Here is a 19,584-nt window from a genome sequence, read left to right as displayed (position 1 = left end):
CATTTGTATTGATTTTGAGGTGGACTGGACCTTTAAAAGGGCCGTGCACTTTAAAGACCTGACTGTTAAAACTGACACCAGTTGGTGTTAATAGAGGACCACACCTTGAGGCGTTAAAATTACAAGCAGAACAAGGGGGTTCTTTAAACAAATTTAAATGGATTTATGTTAGAGATTGACAAATAAAATAACTTTAAAATACTTATGCTAATAAAAGAATATCGGGCCGTAAGTGAAAAATGGCGAGGACTTGTGTTGGATTGTTTTCATTTTCGCGTACAAACCTAATTTCTAGAGGTTGCTGCTTGTGTTGCACAACATACCCACCAGCCTTCCCGCTTTCCATGGCTATGATCATCCGGGTATTCATATTCCATATCGTATTGGATGAAGTATTTTTTTTGTTGAAAGAATGTGAACCAGACCCTCGATCGACCCAAAATTGGTTTATCAGGCAAAAACACTATTGTGATGGGTTTTACAAGTTATGAATGCCGTGCCGAACCTGGGAATATATCTTTGTTGTCAAATGAGCATTCAAATAATTTGTTTTGACGATATACAAATAAGGACAAAATATTCAACCACAACCGTTCGTGACAACATTCACATCTAAGCTCCCCTCTATCCTTTTCAATGCCCCCCTCCGATTATCCGTTCTTTTTATCTTTTTAAACATGTTACTGTCTACTCCGCCGTTTTATCGGTAAACCTGTTAAACTTTTGATCAAAAGAAACAACCAGACAAGAAGTAATGTGATAACAAGATGGATGAGAAGGGTGCAGTTTTAATTTCCTTCTGATCAACTGAATGACGGTGATATCCGTTGTTTGATTTTATTTCAAATACCTTCATGGTACATCACCACCAATTTCGTAAATAGCATTGTTTGGCCGTTAAAATTGATAAAATGCATAAAGAGACTTGTATCTTTGTCATGAAAAGCCCTGTTCACAAACTACATACATGTAGAGCAGATTTCATGTATGAAAATTTAAAGTGCAATCTACTTGTCGATATAATTTGCCATGCCAAGTCGACACCATAATCCACAGAAGCTATCGCATGGTTAACAGAGGACTAAATGCATGGCTGATCGTCAACAAAACAGAGTGTCAAGTGCGCTAGCCTTTAGAACCTCTTAATTTTATAAAATTATTTGAGTTCAAGCCTTATTTCAAATAACCAAAACTTTTTTTTTAATTCTTGATCATTTTCTGTGATTGAGGTATCAAATTAAGGAGCAGATATTGAACTTTTTGGAAATATGGTTTTCTTTTTGAAACCCAGATACAGCCCGCCAAATGACTTTTTGGTATCCCCTCTTCAAATTGTTTTTGCTCACTCTTGAGTGAATGGGAAATGATCTAAGTAATTTCAGATGAAAGAAGAGATTCTAAGCTTTATAATGGTAGGTCATTTGTCTATTGTATTTGTGATTAAGTTATGATAAATCATCGATAAATCTCGGTTTCGTTTTTTTGTGGGACGCACTGTATATTCCTTTTAAAGGGTTATCATCATTTTTTAAAGTATCTTAATTGTATTAATTATCTACTGAAGACTTACGTGTTGATTGTGTGAATTTATGAAGACAAATTACTTTTAAGAGAATTCCTTAAACTTTTTCCTGATTTCTTCAATTTGATTTCGACTGGTACTTTATTCCATAAAGTGCTACCTAGAAAAGGAAAGTGAAAATTAGCCTTCAGTTGTTTTTAGTTTTGTTTTGTTGGCCTTTCTTCTGTCTAGTAGGATGATTGTGCTCAATTAGCATGATTAGGTTACAATAATCTGCTAAGGAGTGAGGTAGGTTATTATTACGCAGATCATACATAAAGGTACATAATGATAGATTATGCAAATCATAAACATTAAGAATCTTTAAATCATTAAATAAAGTGAGAGAATGAGCTTGTCAGTGACTAAAGGTAATTGCTCGCACTGCCATTTTTTTTTTTTGGGGGGGGGGTAAGATAAATACAATTTAGGCTGCTCTCGTATGAACAGTACGAGTAACGGTATACAGAAAATATTCCGTAATTGCGTTGATATAAAACTCTTTTGAGAAGGGGAGGGGGGGGGGCCCAAACTTTGTAACATGATCAACAAAATTTGATGGCGTGCGAACCATTAATTGACTCATCCATGCGGAATTAACCGTGCAGTGATTATAAATAGACTTATTTATGTGACAAATGCCATCAATCTTTCTGTTCATCGTATCGAATAATAGAATGAAAACGATTCATCGCCAACCAAAATATTAAGAAAACCATGCAAGCTACAAAGCAAGCAAGGATCATAATAGGGGTTGCAGATTATGGATTCCATTTTTAATCAGATGGGAAAATTTGTTGGACAAAATATATAAAAGCGCCAGGGGGTTATTTTTGGGCATGTGTGTCACATGTAACATACGCATCCATTGTTTAAGGTGGTCAGATATAGGTGATAGCCACTATATCTTAACAAGCTGGTTTGTGAAAATGTTATGCGCAAAAACAATAATAATGCAACATTTATCATATCTTACTTTAGACGAAAGTGATAAAGGCCAATAGCATTAAACACAAAGTTTGACAACAATTATATTTGAAAAAGCGAATTTATGCACATTCATGCATGTTAATGTGCTAATTCATAGAAAATGCCAATTCTATCAAATCTTATGGTATCGCATTTTGAAAGTGATAATTCATTTGAATCTAGTATAGTATAGTATTTATTTCAAACCATATCAAACACAAACAATAGTACAGAATACAACATCATAGAAATCAGAATGATAGGTTTGGGACCCCAGTGAACCACAGCTTGTTGACGGGGCCCCTTAACATATTTACAATGGGTGTTACTTACATGTAACTTAAGAAAAAATGATTTGACAGTATAATAAAAGGGTTAGGTTATAAAATAAAGATGTTTCAGCTTCCCTAGGGTAACCCTAGTAACAACCTAAATGAAGCAGGGCCAGGACATTCCCCAAAGCATCCTACAACCTTATTCATTAAAATCGGTCAAAATTTGTGAGTTCATGAAAAATGCTTAGGAAAGGACACCTCATCGAATGAACAGGAGCCCCAAGGAAACCGAAACACCACCCTTTTTACCCCTGTATCAGTGTATAGACAACCTCTAATAATAAACACACACATGACCCCCCCCCCCTATACACACCCGATTACTAATGCACGCACACACCCCCACACACACATTGAGACCTCACTCATTGCAATGTGCTTCATGATTTACACATTCATATCCGACCGCAATCTATCGAAGAGATGCTTTTTACACAGTGTTTTAAATCGGGACAGAGGCAAGCTATTTCTAATGTCATGACGTAACTTATTCCATTCTTTAACACAAACTATTCTAAATTAATTTAAAGCAGTTTGGGTTCTTGCTAATGGCTGATGGAGGTTTCTTTGACAAGTATGATAATCATGGATGGATGGAAGAATTTTCAACAAACACATGAGACAAAAATGCGTTCTGGCGTGATTGACACTTAAACATAAATGTGACACAGTTAAGAGATACCAATTCATCAACAGGTAAATTTGCAGTTTTAAAAACTTAAAAGCTTGGCGACCTATAATCCGAATATGTTATGTACCTAACAATTTTTCTTTGAAGAACTTGCAATTTATGTATATGAGTCTTATATGTGTGTCCCCAAGCAACATTACAGTACGTCAAATGAGGCATGACAATAGCATTATATAAAATAACAAGTGTCTGCCTGGGGAGGAAATTTACGAAGTTTGGATATCACTCCAACACAACGAGAAACTTTAGTACATAAACATTATCAAGGTGGTTTTTCCAAGATACATATTCATCAACTGTAACACCTAGAAATTGCACATGTTGTCTGGAATTGATCTGTTCATTGCCAATAACTAAGTGATGAACATCATCAGGGATTACCCTCCCTCTAGACCTAAATAATACACATTGTGTTTTACCTGTATTTGATAACAGTTTGTTACTACAAAACCATGCATAGAGTTTACAAATTTCAGAATTAACTGACTGCATAAGAATGTGAATGTTCTTGTGAGAATATAATAAACAGGTATCGTCAGCAAAAAGAAAATAGGTAAGTAATTGAGACGAATTGATGATATCATTAATGTAAATCAAAAACAACAATGGACCAAGGACAGATCCCTGTGGTACACCATAGTTTACATTACTTAATTGTGATTTGGCGCCATTAATATACACAAATTGTAGTCTGTTTTCTAGGTAACTTCTAAACCAACTTAAGGCTATACCTCGAACGCCGTAATATTCAAGTTTTCTTATGAGTATATCGTGGTCAATTGTGTCAAATGCTTTTGACGAATCTAAAAATATTCCAAGGCAATACTTCCCATCATCAATTGAAGTAACTATTGCATTTACTAAATTTAGAACACCCATGCTCGTTGAACAATTTTTACGGAATCCAAATTGCTTGGGTATCAAAATTTCATAGGTGTTCAAAAGTCATTCAAACTTTTGTAAACTATTTTCTCTAGAAACTTTGAGAATATTGGCAACAATGCAATGGGTCTATAATTCTCAATGCATTTTCGATCATTCTTTTTGTATACTGGAACCACTTTTGATATTTTCATTTTGTTTGGAACCACCCCTTGAAACAATGATTTATTGAATATGTCACAAAGTTTGATCTCCAATAACATGAATACAATCTTTTACAATTCTAGGGCAAATATCATCTGAGCCAGGTTACTTGGATGACTTTAAAGTACAGACAAAATTAACAATCTCATGCAGAGATGTTGGTCTAAAGAATAAAGATTGGTTATCCTGGTGCAACAGATAGTTTTCAAAGGAAGTTTGCATAGGGGAAGTTCTCTACTAATGCTTGCAGGCAAATTAATAAAACACTTATTGAAATATTATGCTCTATCTGAGTTTGATTTTAAGTGTATATTTCCATGGTACCCTTCATTTGGTATGGGATCACGTTTTCCTTCCAAGTAAATCATTAATATGATTCCAGGTCTTCCTAATGTCCCTCTGAGTATTCCTAAAGGCATCATCATAATAGTTTTTTTTATTATTATTGCGGATTAAATTCATCAAAGTGTTTTTATAGCCTACATATGTTATTCTATTCTCCTCATTGTTATGTTGAATACATTTGAAGTAAAGTTTGTTTTTATGATTTATAGACTTTAGGAGACCTTGAGTGATCCAAGGTTTCTTGCATTTCCTTTTCTTACTCAATTTAGCTAGAGGAAAATGAAATTCATACAGGTTACTGAATTTGCTTAAAAAATGATTGTAACTATCATCTGCACTATCGAGATTATAAAGTGAAGACCAGTAGGTCACAAGAAGATCTTGCTTAAATTTTTGAACTCTTCCACTTGTAATCACACGTGTTTATGATATATCATTTATATTTTCCTTTGAAAAAGACTTGCCTTTATTCATGGTGAAAATGGGCATATGATCAGAAAAATCTCGGATACAATTGATGAAAATATTATCTATTAGTGTTGAAGTCAAAGGAGTAATTCGGGTCGTTTTTTTATCAAAGCGAATAATCCAAAAGATGATAAAAAATCTACAAAGTCCTTTACTTTGCATTCAGAATCAAAATTTATCAAATTTATTTTAAAATCACCCATAAGATAGACATCTTTCTTTTCTCTTCCAATTATTTGCATAATCTGCAATCATTTGATCATCATATTATGATGATCAAATGATTGAATAAGTGAAGGAATATTGTTCTCAGGAGCTCTATATACGCAACCAACGAGGGATTTCACGTTATCCATTATTATTTCTGCGAAAACACTTTCAAAACCAGCAAATTATCCTGATAAGTCGTTACGCAACTGGTAATCAATGCCATCTCTGATGTATAATAATACCCCACCACCTCGTTTATTGGATCTACAAATTTGTAAAAGAGAATAACAAGGAATGCCAAACATACATGCATTTGTTGTTTGCTTGAACCGGGTTTCTGAAATACCAACAAATGAAAATATGTGATTCATACTTGAAAAGAAAACCACAATATGTTCATCATTCTATAAAAAGACTTCTCGAATTACATGCAAGATAGAAGCTTTATTAATATATTTTACATCGAAAATCACTACAGTTTATATACTTGCAATCACTGACTACACTATCAATGCGATCTTGGAAGTTATTGTTCATGAGAAAAACTAAGGTTTGGATAGTAAACCATTAAGTTTAACAAAAGATAAAGATCCAAATCATTGGGAAGATTTAAGCCACAAAACAAACAATAGGAATTGTTGAGGAACCTCCACATAAATGTAGACACACTCACAAACCAGCCCCACCAGCACACACACAACATGAGATATAAAAAATAAGAATAGTATATATATATATATACAGAAAACATGATAAAATACAGCGTAATCGTACATGATCACACAATAATGAAGGAAAAAGGAGAATAAGAGCAAAATAATGAATTTAAACCTCTGGAGTGATAGAAAAAAATTATAAGGTTGAAACTTCTCGAAGGGAAGAAAAGGCTCTCATCATAGAAATCCCCTCCTCATTCGTCTTCAAGGCAGCCATGATTCTACCATCGACTGACCAGGCTGCCTCAACCTTCGGATGGTTAGAAAGTTTCAAGAAGATTTGATGATTTGTCTTCGTCAAGTCCTCCTGGATGGATATGCCTGATCCTTTGAGTCTACGTCTATCCTTCATCAGGGCTGCCTTTTTTCTGTAGTTGGTTAACTTGACCAGGATTCGGCGGGGCTTCTTCGAATCCGCTCTTGGCCTCCCTGATCGATGGGAACGGTCAATGTCGACAGAGGAGATTAGGCATGGAAGATGGTCCGACACTGCCTTGATGACGAGTTGGTCAGTATCTTCTCCTTTCTTCTCTGGGATTCCGAATATACGCACAGAATTTCTCCGGCTGTATTGCTCGAGATCATTCACACGTAAATTGTAATGCTCCACCTCCTCCGTTAGCTTCGTCAGTGAGGTAGAAAGAGACTGAACTTCTGCCTCCTTGCGATCCAGCTGATTCCGTAAATCCATCAACTCAGCTTCCTGCCTCTCTATCCTATCTTCACTTGCCTTGATCCGCTTGGTAAGAATCTTTTCCACACACTTCTCTAGGGCCTTGACAAATTCATCCTCACAGAAGAGCCTCTTGAGGATGGAAGACATGTTATTAGGGTCTTGATCAAGACTAACTTCAGCGCATTGACCTTGAGCTGCCATGGTACAGCAATATATCAAAATAAGTGAGGATGGAGGAGAGCGAGATAGGCAGTGAAATAGGCAGACAAGATGAAGGGAAAATGTGCAGGAAAATTACATATCACTTACACAGAAAGACATTAGTGGGCATGTAGAGTACAACAGATGGTTTGGGATGAAAATATATCCTCAAAAACGCTAAGAAAAATCCACATTCTGCCCAGTTCAAACTTTATGAGAGTTGTTCCAGCATGTCCCAGAGGCTTAAAAGTTTGGTTGTCCAGTAATCAATTACTAAAGGAAACAGACCGCTTTTCAAGTTGTTGGCAGAGGCTAATCAATAGCTGCTCTCCACGTCTTAAGTTTTAAAACAGCATCTATTAGTCAACACTTTTTGAAAAAGCATTAGTATTAAATAAGTATACATAAAAATTAGTGATTGCGAATCTACTTCAAATGTTAAAATCCATGCATATATTTACAATGGGCTTGTATATGCAAGAAACACACAAACGAACGAACAATAGAAATAAACATCATTTAATTGAAATCGGTGTAGAATTCAATTAAGGGTTGATTGTTTCTATTGTTCGTTCATCAACTCGTATTGATTTTGGTCGAGCACGGTTATTCAATCTAACCCAATCCCAAATTATTCGTGTTCAAAAACTACAGAAGTCTGCTGGTCGTATAGTGAACCTTCGTAACAAATTTCCCCATATCGTACATGTTCTCTTTTTTTGACATTGCTTCCCCATGAGTGAACGTGTCGAATTCAAAAACCTTTTACTGATATATTACTCAGTTCATGGCTCTGCTCCACAGTCACACTGCTCTCATTAACACCTACACACCATCTAGGCTTCTATACGCTCCAGCATGTCCAGTGACACCGGTCCTCTTACAGTTCCAAAATATGACGAAAAAGAAGGGGGGGGGGGCATTAATCCATGCGGGGGCCTCACTATGGACTTTCCTCCCACGAGAGATATAGCAAGCGTGTATTTAAAATTTAGCTTAAAACTTACCTCTATAACTCATTTCATCAATTATTTTCTCATACTTTGATTTTGTTTGTGCTCTCTCCCTTCACCTGTGCGCCTTGAGCATCTCTTATGAGATGGATATGGCACCTAACTTTTACTTTCTTTTACTTTCAACCAGACTTAAATGAGATGAAGCAATACAAAGCCTGTACAGTTATTATATACATTTATCGAAGATTTTAAATAAGTTGATGATGATGACAAATACATGAGTAAGTCTGATGGTGACTACACTCTATAGATGAAGATAAAATAAATTCTGCAGTATAAAATATAAACTCTTCGGTAGCTGTCTGTATGCTGGAACAATCTCTAAAGTAATCTGCAATTTGGTTTTGGGTACGGGAAGTGAACCCCTTTTTATATTGGTCTGGTCTAGACTATTAACAACCAAACAGGTTGACCAAAACAATCTGTACGTCATAACTTTGCTCTGAATTGGGGGAGTTGAGCTTTAAGGGAGAACACGAAATTCTAGTCAATAAGAAACTCATAAAATGTGTGTGCGTTTAGCTGGAAAGAGTAATACTTCCTAATGAAAGTTGGATTTGGTAAACACATGATTTCTTGTTATACAGTACTTCCTGTAGAAGTATTGATTAAGTATTGATTATATATATTATTGAATATGTGAGATATGTCATATCATCACATAACAACAAGTTGCAAAAGTGTTGAAATGGCCCATATTTTAAAATGGCAATATATGCAAGTTTTATGAAAGAAACACAAAATTATCAATATCTCAACATGGAGTAATGATGATAACCAAATCTTTGCATGTAGTCAAAGCATCAGTGGAAAATAGGATTCCGTGGAGTATCTGTGGTTCTATTGAAATTAAAAGTTTGTACAAAATCCGTGCAAGTAAAAGTCTTTTCAAACACGTTCATGGAATAACATTTAAACAGGACAATGTTTTTTTTTTACATTAGAATTCAACATAATTTTTTTTTACAAATATAGCAAGAAAGAATTTTAAATACATGTTCAATAGTATGCAAACATAATGCCTAAATTGATATTTCAATCTTTGTTTTGCATTTTTTTCCAAAAAATACTTCTTTTTATATTTGCTCTCCATTTTATTTCTTCTAAGAATATTTCAAATATTCATTTAAAATTTGAATTTCTTTTATGTTGAAATATTGCTAAATTAATTAATATATTAAATAAATATATAATGTTGTGTCCATTACCACCGTGTCTACCAATCACAATGTCTTTATAACTTATATCAACATTTCTAATATTCAGATTAATGGTAACACAAAATCTACTGAATTTTAACCAGAAGAGTCTAGAATAATGGCAATCGTAAAATAAGTGATAAAAGTTGTCAATAGTTTTACATTTGAAACAAAGTGGAGATTCTGCCAAGTTAAATCGGATCAAATATTCATTTGACACCAAAAGTTTATACAAAAATAAATAAAGTTGAATTCATCTAAACGAAACTCTTCAATGAAAGTAACTTTTTCTATCCAGATATTGTTCCAAATCAAATTTTCTTTGAAATAAAGTGACCAATATTGTTCAACATTTGGGGTTAAGAAATGTTTATCCACAAGAAAATTGTACAGTCTTTTAGAAAGTTCAACAGATAAATGCTTACTTTGATTTATATGTATAACATGATCATGGTTTCGACTGAAAGTAGCTAACAGTTGAATGATTTGTGCAATGTCTATCTTTAGCCAAAATGTTTTTCAATTTTTCCAAATTAATTTCGATTCACATAAATAATTTCCAGTTTTCTTTAATTTTGCATTAATACACAGTATATCCAATAGTCCATCGTTGTTAACAATATCTCCAATAACAAGAATGTCTTAGCATACCCAATGCTTCCAAAACAAACATTTATTCTTATACAAAATGTTTTTATTATACCATAACAACTGTTGCCTATTATCCTCACCTGTATTCCCAAATGAGGGTTGTTATTACACATTTTACAAGCAATTATACATTGACGATAAAATAATGGAAGTTGTTTCATTTCAGGCATTTGACATTCTTTTTCAAAAGACATTTTAAGAACAAGTGAATTCGGTCCAAAGTAATTGATGTGTAGTTCAGGAAGGAACCTCCATCTAAAATTGTAATCCTTGTCTTCAAGTAGATTGTTTAGCCAAACTGTTTTTAGGGCGTTACATTGTACACTTGTAAGACAAAATCATGCATATTCCTCCTTTTTCAGTTCTACCAATCATTGTTTTTCTTTTATTTTATCTCGCCCTTTCCAAATAAATTTAAATATAATTTGTTCTACATTTTCATTAATGTGATCAAGGATGGGAAATACAGTGATAAAATAGGTTATATTTGAAAGAATTGAAGATTTTAATAGAGTAACTTTTCCGAAAAATGTTTAATATCGGCATTTCCACAATAATTCTTGGTTTTCAATTTTTGTAACTTTTCTTTCCAGGTTTTATTCATAAGCATTAAACATATTTTTACTGAAATGCACCCCTAGAGTTTTTATAAACACACTTTTCCCATCAATCTTTTGTAAAAAAATGCAATTAAAATTTCCAAAGCTAAAACCTGAGCTTTTCGAAACATTAACGATGGTCCAGCAACTTTGCAAAAGGTTTGAACTCTTTTCATTACTTTTTTAAGAAAGTTCATCCGCTACAAATACTGTGGTGTCATCAGCGAATTGACTTATCTTGATCTCAACTGAATTATTAACATTATTCGTCAAAATGATACCTTTAATGTTAACATTCTTATTCAAATCAATTGATACAAATTCTACAACTACTAAAAATAACAGACAAACACTTGACAATCTTGTCTTACTCCTCTAGTTAGAGGAAAATAAACTGACTGGCAATTTAAAATCATTATACAACTCTCTGCATCAGCACATGAGCCTTTTATATAACTTATGAAGTTATTACCAAAATTAAATTTTTCAAGGGCTCTATAAAGAAAATTCCTATTAACTTTATCAAAGGCCTGTTATTGTTTCCAATAAAACGGCCTTTTAAGTAGGCATTTTTGATCAAGCGAAATACATGATCTTAATACTGGTTTCAATCTATCTGCCAAAACTGATGCCAATATTTAGTAATCACTGTTTAAAAGACTGATGGGCCTCCAGTTGGATAGTAAACCTTTTCGTCCCTTTTTATGGAAGAGTGTAATAACAGCTCTACAGGGTGTTTTGACTAACTGATAAATTCCCAACTGATAACGAATGATTAAATAAATTTAATAACATAATTTTCAAATGATCCCAAAAACATTTGTAAAATTCAAACGTTAAACGATTTGGACCTGGACTTTTCCAAGTTTTGAATTTTGGATAGCTTTATTACATTCATGAATTGTCAGTGTGCTATCACACATTATTTTTTTGTTTTTCGTTTAATGAATTTTCTATGTGAATATTTTCAAAATAGTCAATTATATCCTTACTTTCTATATTTTCCGATTTTGAAAAAAGTTCTGAGAAGTATTCCACCTCAGCAGAGAAGATAAAGTTTTGACTTATACAAACTTTACCATTGTGTTCCACTTTTAACACGGTTGATAATTTCTTTTTGCAAGACCTAGAAAACATTTGTTATGACGTTCCCCCTCTTCATACCACTTGATTTTGGATCTTACTAAAGCTCCATGAACTTTATAATCATAGAGATTATTTATTTCTCTTCGTATTTCTTTGATTTATTGATTCTGTTTAGTAGATATATAATTTTCTGCTTGGTAAGATACATGTAATCAAGTCTTTGTTGTAAATATACTTGCTTATATTTTGTATTGCTAGATTTATCTATACAAAAATAAACTGATTTTTGTTTAACATCTTTTTGGAATAAATCCCAAAGTAATCTTATATCAGCTACTAGATTATTAATAATTTCCCAAGGTCTTTTATTAGAGCAATGATTATTTTTTTATATTCAGAGTCTTTAAACAAAGAGTTATTGAGTTTCCATAGACCTTTGCCCTTTCTGAATTTGTTGAATTTAATTTTCAAAAGAACTGGATTATAATCAGATAAAAAATCTCCCTATTATATTGCAGCTGATAGTATTATTCTTATGTTTATCAGAAACTAAAAAAAAATTATTCTAGTCTCAATAAGAGACTGTCGTATTAGTTGATAAGTAAATTCAATAGAGTTGGGATGTTTGAGTCTCCAGATATCAACGAAATCTCTTAACTCAGACTTTTCTCTTAAGTACTTTGCATCTGAAAAATCTTTTGAAATCCCTCCTCCTCTTTTGTCAGATCTATAGTTGTAAAACAGTATTGAAATCGCCATCAAACATAACACAATCACTAGGAAGGATATTGTCATCTAAGAGGGCAAAACAAGACTTGAAAAAAATCCTTCTATTTGTCAAAATATTTGGAGCATAAATATTAAGTAGCCATAGCGACTCACCACCATATAATACGTTAACAGCATTTGATCGACCTTCATGGAAGGATATATGATTAATAACTTCAATTCAACTTGAGTGGCAATTTATCAGCTTCGTGATACCTTGGATGTTGTCTCGTAGAACCTTGCGATGACGTTTGGCACCACCCTTTCCAACTTCAACTTGAGTGGCAATTTATCAGAATAATCGTACCACAACTGTTAGAAGTTCCAATAGAGTTGTAGGACTGACCTTTCCAATCAAATTTATCATGAACCTGAATGATTTCTTTTGTAAAATGAGTTTCTTGAAGAAAATATTTTTTTTTTTTTTTATCTTTTGCAATTTATAAGTTTAGTCTCTTTTTCCTTTCTCTTAATTCTTGACAATTAATTGTCAAGATACTTAATTCCATCGTTTTAATGTTCCTTAAGCAATCTTAAGCTGTGTTATATGCATCTTCATATTCTTCTTCAGAACTCAGTCGAATAAATTCTTCCTTCTCTGGCGTGTTTTTAGAATGCCTTCTTTTTCTTTCTTTGTTTTACTCGATGTTGATTCTCGTTGCTATGGGCCCGCGCTTGTTTGATGACTTCGTCGAGCGTTATTTCCTTGAACGTGCCTGACTTTCACCAACGAGAATACTGGTGCGTGTATATGGTAATTCTTCTATCGATCCTTGCGGAGTTGCTATATGGGCATCACAAACATCTTCGTTGGCATATTTTGAAGCGGGAGCCATCTGCGCATTGCGTTCATTCACGATCACATGATCACTGTCGTCTGGTTGGGAAGAACCTTCCGTAAAGGCAGTGCATCGGGGGTCGCCTCTCTTATGCCCTGGTAGGGAGCAATCGTAACATCCGGGGGGGGGGGGCACTCGACCAAAAAAGTGGTAGGGGAGTGCCGCGGGCGAGACAAAAAACGGGGGCCTTGGAGCGGGCTTATTGTAAAAAGGAGGGTCCTCAGAAAAAGCTTCTGAACTACAATCTTGTGAAAACGGGGGTCCTTGGAACGGATCGCCAGCGTGTGAGTACATGCGTATGCACCCCTATGGAACAGGCATGCGCGCATGATACAGCTAGCGCGGCCTCCGCCGGGTGCGCTCGCGCAGAGACGATGGTCGGACAGCGCTCGGCGGCCACTTTTCACCAAAATTGCAGCGGATCAATGCGACCGGAACGGCGCAACGAAAATATGGGAAGCTTTGGAACGGAAATTGGGGTGTAAAAATGGGGGTCCCCTCCGCGGCACATACCCACTATGCATTATATACTGAGTGCCCCCCCTCCCCCCCCCCCCCTCCTGGGCGTAACATGTAATCTTATTCTCTCGACACTCGCGAGTGAATGACCTTCTTTCAAACATTTGTTACATCTGATGTTTTGCAATCTGGGAGAATAAAAAGCAGGATTTTTTCGGTACAGTAAAAAGTATATCTTACCCATTTCAAGAGATCATTTGCAAAAGGGGATAGCTCCATTTCTATTTGATATTTTTTGGTCTCAATGTATTAATATTTAGTCGGTCTGATGATACCAAACAAAAATTTTAATTCCTATTAGAAGATGAATATAAATGGCAAAGAAGAATCACCCTTTTTTGCAAAAGGGGTTGTATCTGTTTTGGTTTGTTTGCAAAAGGGGCATTCAATTCAATTTATATACAAAAATAAAAAAAAACCATGGTGGAGAGAATATTGAAGGTTTTATGGTAAATGTATGTATTCCTGAAAAGAACTGTTTGTTATTCTTTCTTGATTGTGTGACCAGCGTGTTCTGGGACCTATTTCATAAAGAGTTGCTAGCATAGCAAGTTGCTATCGTAGCCACTCTGGTAGAATAGCAACCTTTACTTGCTATACTAGCATTTTGCTATGCTAGCAACTTTGCATTTCATAAAGGCACATTCGCTGAAAAGTCAGCTTGACTTTCCAGCGAATCATTTAATGTAAAATGGCAGGTACTGAGGAAAAAAAAACAGAGAGAATGGATAGAGGGAGATGAGGCGGGTATAATACCTCGTAATCCAAATCGGGGAGAAGTCTCCATTTCAATCCAATTGATATTTTAATTTTTAATTGTCTAATATTCATCACTCTCTAATAATGTATTTCTTTTTCGTTTTATTTTATTATATTCAATTAATTTTTATGGACACTTGCTCTTAAAATTTATTTATTATCTTTGTACATTGTAATTGTTTGCTTTTATCCATGACTTGCGAACGTTTTATGGTAAACATGTTAATTTCAGCACTTCTGGCTTTGTAACATGTATTGTTTTTATACGAAATAAATTATGATTTAATTGAATTGAAATTTGAAGACGATACAGATATAATCTAAATAAGAAGAACCAAGAGAAAAAAGGGTGTAGACGGAGGGGATATAGAAATATGATAAATATAGGAAGGGAATGAAAGCGGTATAGATAATACACTCCGTTACAGGTTAGAAACCAGGGAAAGGGACGAAAAAAATCCTTTGGTGCCGTTTTAAGTACATGTACAATTTACATAGACAAATGCGCAATACTATTACCATCCGCCAGTCAGATAAAATGATTTCAGTAGCCTTCCAGTGTTATTGAAAATTTGTACACAAATTTTCTCTAAAACGGACCCCTGGTGCACTTTGAAACCCCTCTCCCCCGCTTTCTTTTGTTCTCTCATCTTATTGCTATTATTTTTGTCTTCTTTATATTTCAAAGGAAAACAGAAAATAAAGCAATTTAAAACAGTTTATCCTCTGCTCTTTCAAAAATGAAAACGTCCTTGTGGTTCTTGATATCGGCACTCCCCAAACAAAAGAAAGTCATGGCGGACGCTCAAACGATTCCTTATAAAAAGAGCAGGGAACAATTAATAGCCAATTAACGCCTGGAATAAAATGAAGATTAGTGATTTCGTCAGAATGGCCTACTGCTTTTCATATTACGACAATAACATTTAAACAATTAAATGTCTACTCATTTTCTGTCAAAACATGCAGGCGCTGAAATGTGAAGAACGTTTTCATCCTGAGCATGACAGTACTTTATCAAAAAAAGTACAATTCCCTGGGTGATGACACGCATCGGGATGGAAGAAAATGCAAGTGGTATTCAGAAAAAGAATAGAAAATGCAAATCGAGATACATGTAAAACGACAGAAAGGATGAGAGAGGAAGAGAGGAAATAGACTAAAATGTTATAATGTAAACAATTATGTGCACCTTTGTTATTCCATGAATATTTACATATTAACAATAATAGATTACTAGTACCCCACCTCAATTTGTAATTCATGTCATTTTATAGAATGAATTTATCATGTGAGGTTTTTGAAGCTCTTCATCCCATTCTCTGCCAGGTGACATTTTCTGCACTGCACTGCACTGAAATTTCGACGAAAGCATAATCAGTTTAAATGCCAAAACTAACAATGAACTAAAAATTTTCTCATCGGAAATCGAGGAAATGGAATGAGAATTTACGATGAGGCATCCACCTATAAAAAGCATGTTTGCTTGGCGTGTCCCGACAAACCCCTCTCTATCTTCCACCTCCTCCCCGCCCCTAAGAATTGTTATCAATTTTCCTACTTTTTCGTCAGTTTCTTACTTCTTTTTTGCCTTTCTTTTTTTCTGGTGAATAGCTTAGTAGAAAGGATCCTTCCTCCTTCTGACTCCAACACCTCTAATTGAACGATTAAAAAGAGAGAGACAAAACGGGATACAAATCTTTCATGATTTATTTATTAATTTTGTTTTCGGTTGTTAAAAACCCAGAACGGTAAAAAAATGAATAAAATGGTAGAGCATAATAAAACACTTTTAATTTGGATGTTACGATTTCATTAGATGAAAATATTTTACTTTCTCTCATTGTAATGAACTGTAGTCGGTAGCATGGTTATTTTGGAAGGAAAAGAGAGATAAAAAAAATGAAATGTAGAACGAGACGAAGAGAGGGTTGGGAGGTATGATTTCAGATCCACCGATTCGCATTTACACCCTTCACTCTTTGAAATTGCAAAGGAAAACATATCGAATACTCGTATGCAATCTTCAAGAACAAAATATTGTTTTTTTATTACAAACTATAATTTATGAAAAGAAGATGCCAAAGAAGATTTTTAGTGAAACGTTGAGGCCACCGTCTTGAAGCCCCCCAAAGTCACAAAATAGTTTCGGACTTTCATTGCGCGGGGTTAAATCATCATCATCGCACTTGCAAGTGAATCTTCATGCTTTTTTATTCATTCTGGAAAATAAAGGTATTCGGTATGCTGTGATTTCACCCAAAACGGATTATCGCTGTAATTATACACCGAATTTGCACGTGATCTCTGTACAATCAGGTAAAAAGACCATTCATGAGTAGCGGGACAATAGGCAATGAAAAAAGCACAAGACAACAAAACGGTATCGATCGAACCCGACCTGTCAGCGTGTGCTGATTGCCAAAGCGAAGATTTTACAAAATAACACGAACTTTTCCTCGTAAATTTCTTATGCTAGGTTCACACCAACGCCGCTTTGATGGTGCTTTAAAGCGGCGTGCAAAGTGGCGGCAAAGCGTAACAAAGCTTCATTAAAGCGTAAAGACCGTAATAGAGCATGAGAAAGCTTTGAGCAATACGGGACATTCGCCAAGAGCGCCAGCATTTTTAAAACTGTTTAAAAATTTGAGGCGATCTGTCACGGATTGAGAAAAGCGGGGAGAGCGTATTAAAGCTTATCAAAGCGTCAAAAAGCTTAACAAAGTCGGAGGAAAGGTTAACAGAGTTTAAGAGAGCTTGGTTCAAAGCGGTGACCCCACTTTTGATACTTTGCCCATAGGCCCTACAGTAAAGGATTCGTTCAGCCTGATTTTTACCGCTTACAGACCTTTGCAAGAAGTACTTATAACACAAAAACCACCGACTGTGGTTTTGGTATTCTTGGATCAGTTACTAAATGAAGAGTTGGTCTTTTCAATGAATAAAAAAATAAAGAAAAAAAAACGACCAAAAGTGTACCGGGCATTTTTAATGGGACACCCTGTGCAAAAAATAAGGACTGCCCTAAAGTTGGAAATAAAGACTTAGGATAAGACAGGGAAGAAAATTGTCATAACATAATTGGGATATCCTTGTTTATTATTACCTAATTTACATGAATTATGCAAATTATAATTTAAAACAGAGTATTTTTTCATGAATCCTGAACTGTTTAAAAAAAAAAACAGCAACTAATACACAATGTCAACATTCTACATGAAATGGAATATATTAGCGAAAACATCGATATGCTTCATGACAGTATTCGTGTCTTAATTTGCTGAGAAAGAGGGCAAATATGTCAAAATGTATGACGTGATATTGCGCTAAAACGAGACCAAAACAACATCTATATCACAGTCACACTCACGAATCGGACGATAAAGCGATCAATGGTATGTCATTCGAGCTAACACAATCCCAACACAATAGCTTCCATCTGCTTCTCGTATCGCTTTTGTTGGTGTGTCTGCCACACCGTAATCTATGATACATACGGGGAAAATGCATTTCGGTATCGGTAAAACACTATTAATTTTTGCTGATGTGGTATACGGTACACCATGTGGAGTGTTATAGAAACAGTGGATAGAAGAAGTGGATAAGCGAGAAAGTGGAGATTTGAGAACAGAGTATTCTTTCTTGAAAATAGTCCTGAAAAGGACTGTAAACCAGAAGGAATGTTGAGTGAGAACAGCTTGAGTAGTAGAGCTGATGAGGAGATGCTGGCTTGAGTCGGCGAGTAGAGATGATGAGTAGTAGAGAGACTCGACGTTTCGGACATGTTGACTGTCCGTCTTCAGGAGTGAGTGTTCGCTCGGCGTGCGGCGGTACTTGTGGCGTGCGTGTGGATGAGGGGGAAAGCTCTAGGCCGGCGGTCACGGCGGGCTGACGTCGTAGGTGGCGCTCTGTGCGTGGGTCGTCAGTTTTGGCGGGAAATGAGTGGGCGCCGTATGCGGACGCGGTGAGTAGACGGCGCACAGTGGGCCAGAATGAACCCAAAGTGCGACAAAACCCTTTTTTCACATATTTATACGATTAAATGTGGTAGATTGGGGTAATTTCACCCGTAGAATTCAATAAAAGTATTTTCAAATATTGATGACGTCATTAAAATACTGTTTTCTGATTGGCTGTTAACATTTGAGAAGAAATTACATGTTTCTAATTCTACAATAATTTTCAAATTTTCCAGAAACTAGTTTTAGATAAATTTCAGCAATAAGGAAGCATATTAGCAAACAGCAAACACATAAACAGGCAAACAAACAAAAAAAAAGTCTGTGCTCGGGGTACAAACAATTCAATTTGTGACTTGAGTATCGCTTAACCCTAAAAAGACTGGGGGCTGATTCAGCCCCCATCGACATTTTTCGCGATAAATCCGCCGCGCAAAATTTTTTGACAGCGTTGCTCACTGACTTTACTTTCAAGTCTCGGGCAACTTTTGAGACCAAAATTGTGACCCCCGGGTACTCGGTTTCGAAATTACGCAACATTTTGTAAGTGCATGCAGACCCCAAATTACTCAAAAACGTGAATTTGTGTACAAATCCAATGCAAATAGTGTTTTCAGCCAAAATTCATAAATGTATCATTATTTTTCCTTTTACTGCTTAAAATCAATTAATTAAGCCCCTTACAATTTACATTGAAAAAACAATAAATAAACAAAAATTCGAAAAACAAAGAAATACATAAGAAATTTAGAAAACAATAGAAAACATAAGAAAATAAATGTGATGTTGAAATTTTTTAAAAATAGATTTGATCAGATGCCTATCTAGAGTATGTTAAACACAAATAAGCAATTCAGGGGCATTATTTTATTAATTAGAGCAAACTTATGGTTTTACGCATAAATTAGCATCATTAATGAGACATGAGATT

The sequence above is a fragment of the Lytechinus variegatus genome, chromosome 6, assembly GCF_018143015.1.
Source record: "Lytechinus variegatus isolate NC3 chromosome 6, Lvar_3.0, whole genome shotgun sequence".
NCBI classification, from domain to species: Eukaryota; Metazoa; Echinodermata; class Echinoidea; order Temnopleuroida; family Toxopneustidae; genus Lytechinus; species Lytechinus variegatus.
The sequence above is the reverse complement of the archived record's forward strand: the minus strand, read 5'-3'. Positions refer to the sequence as shown.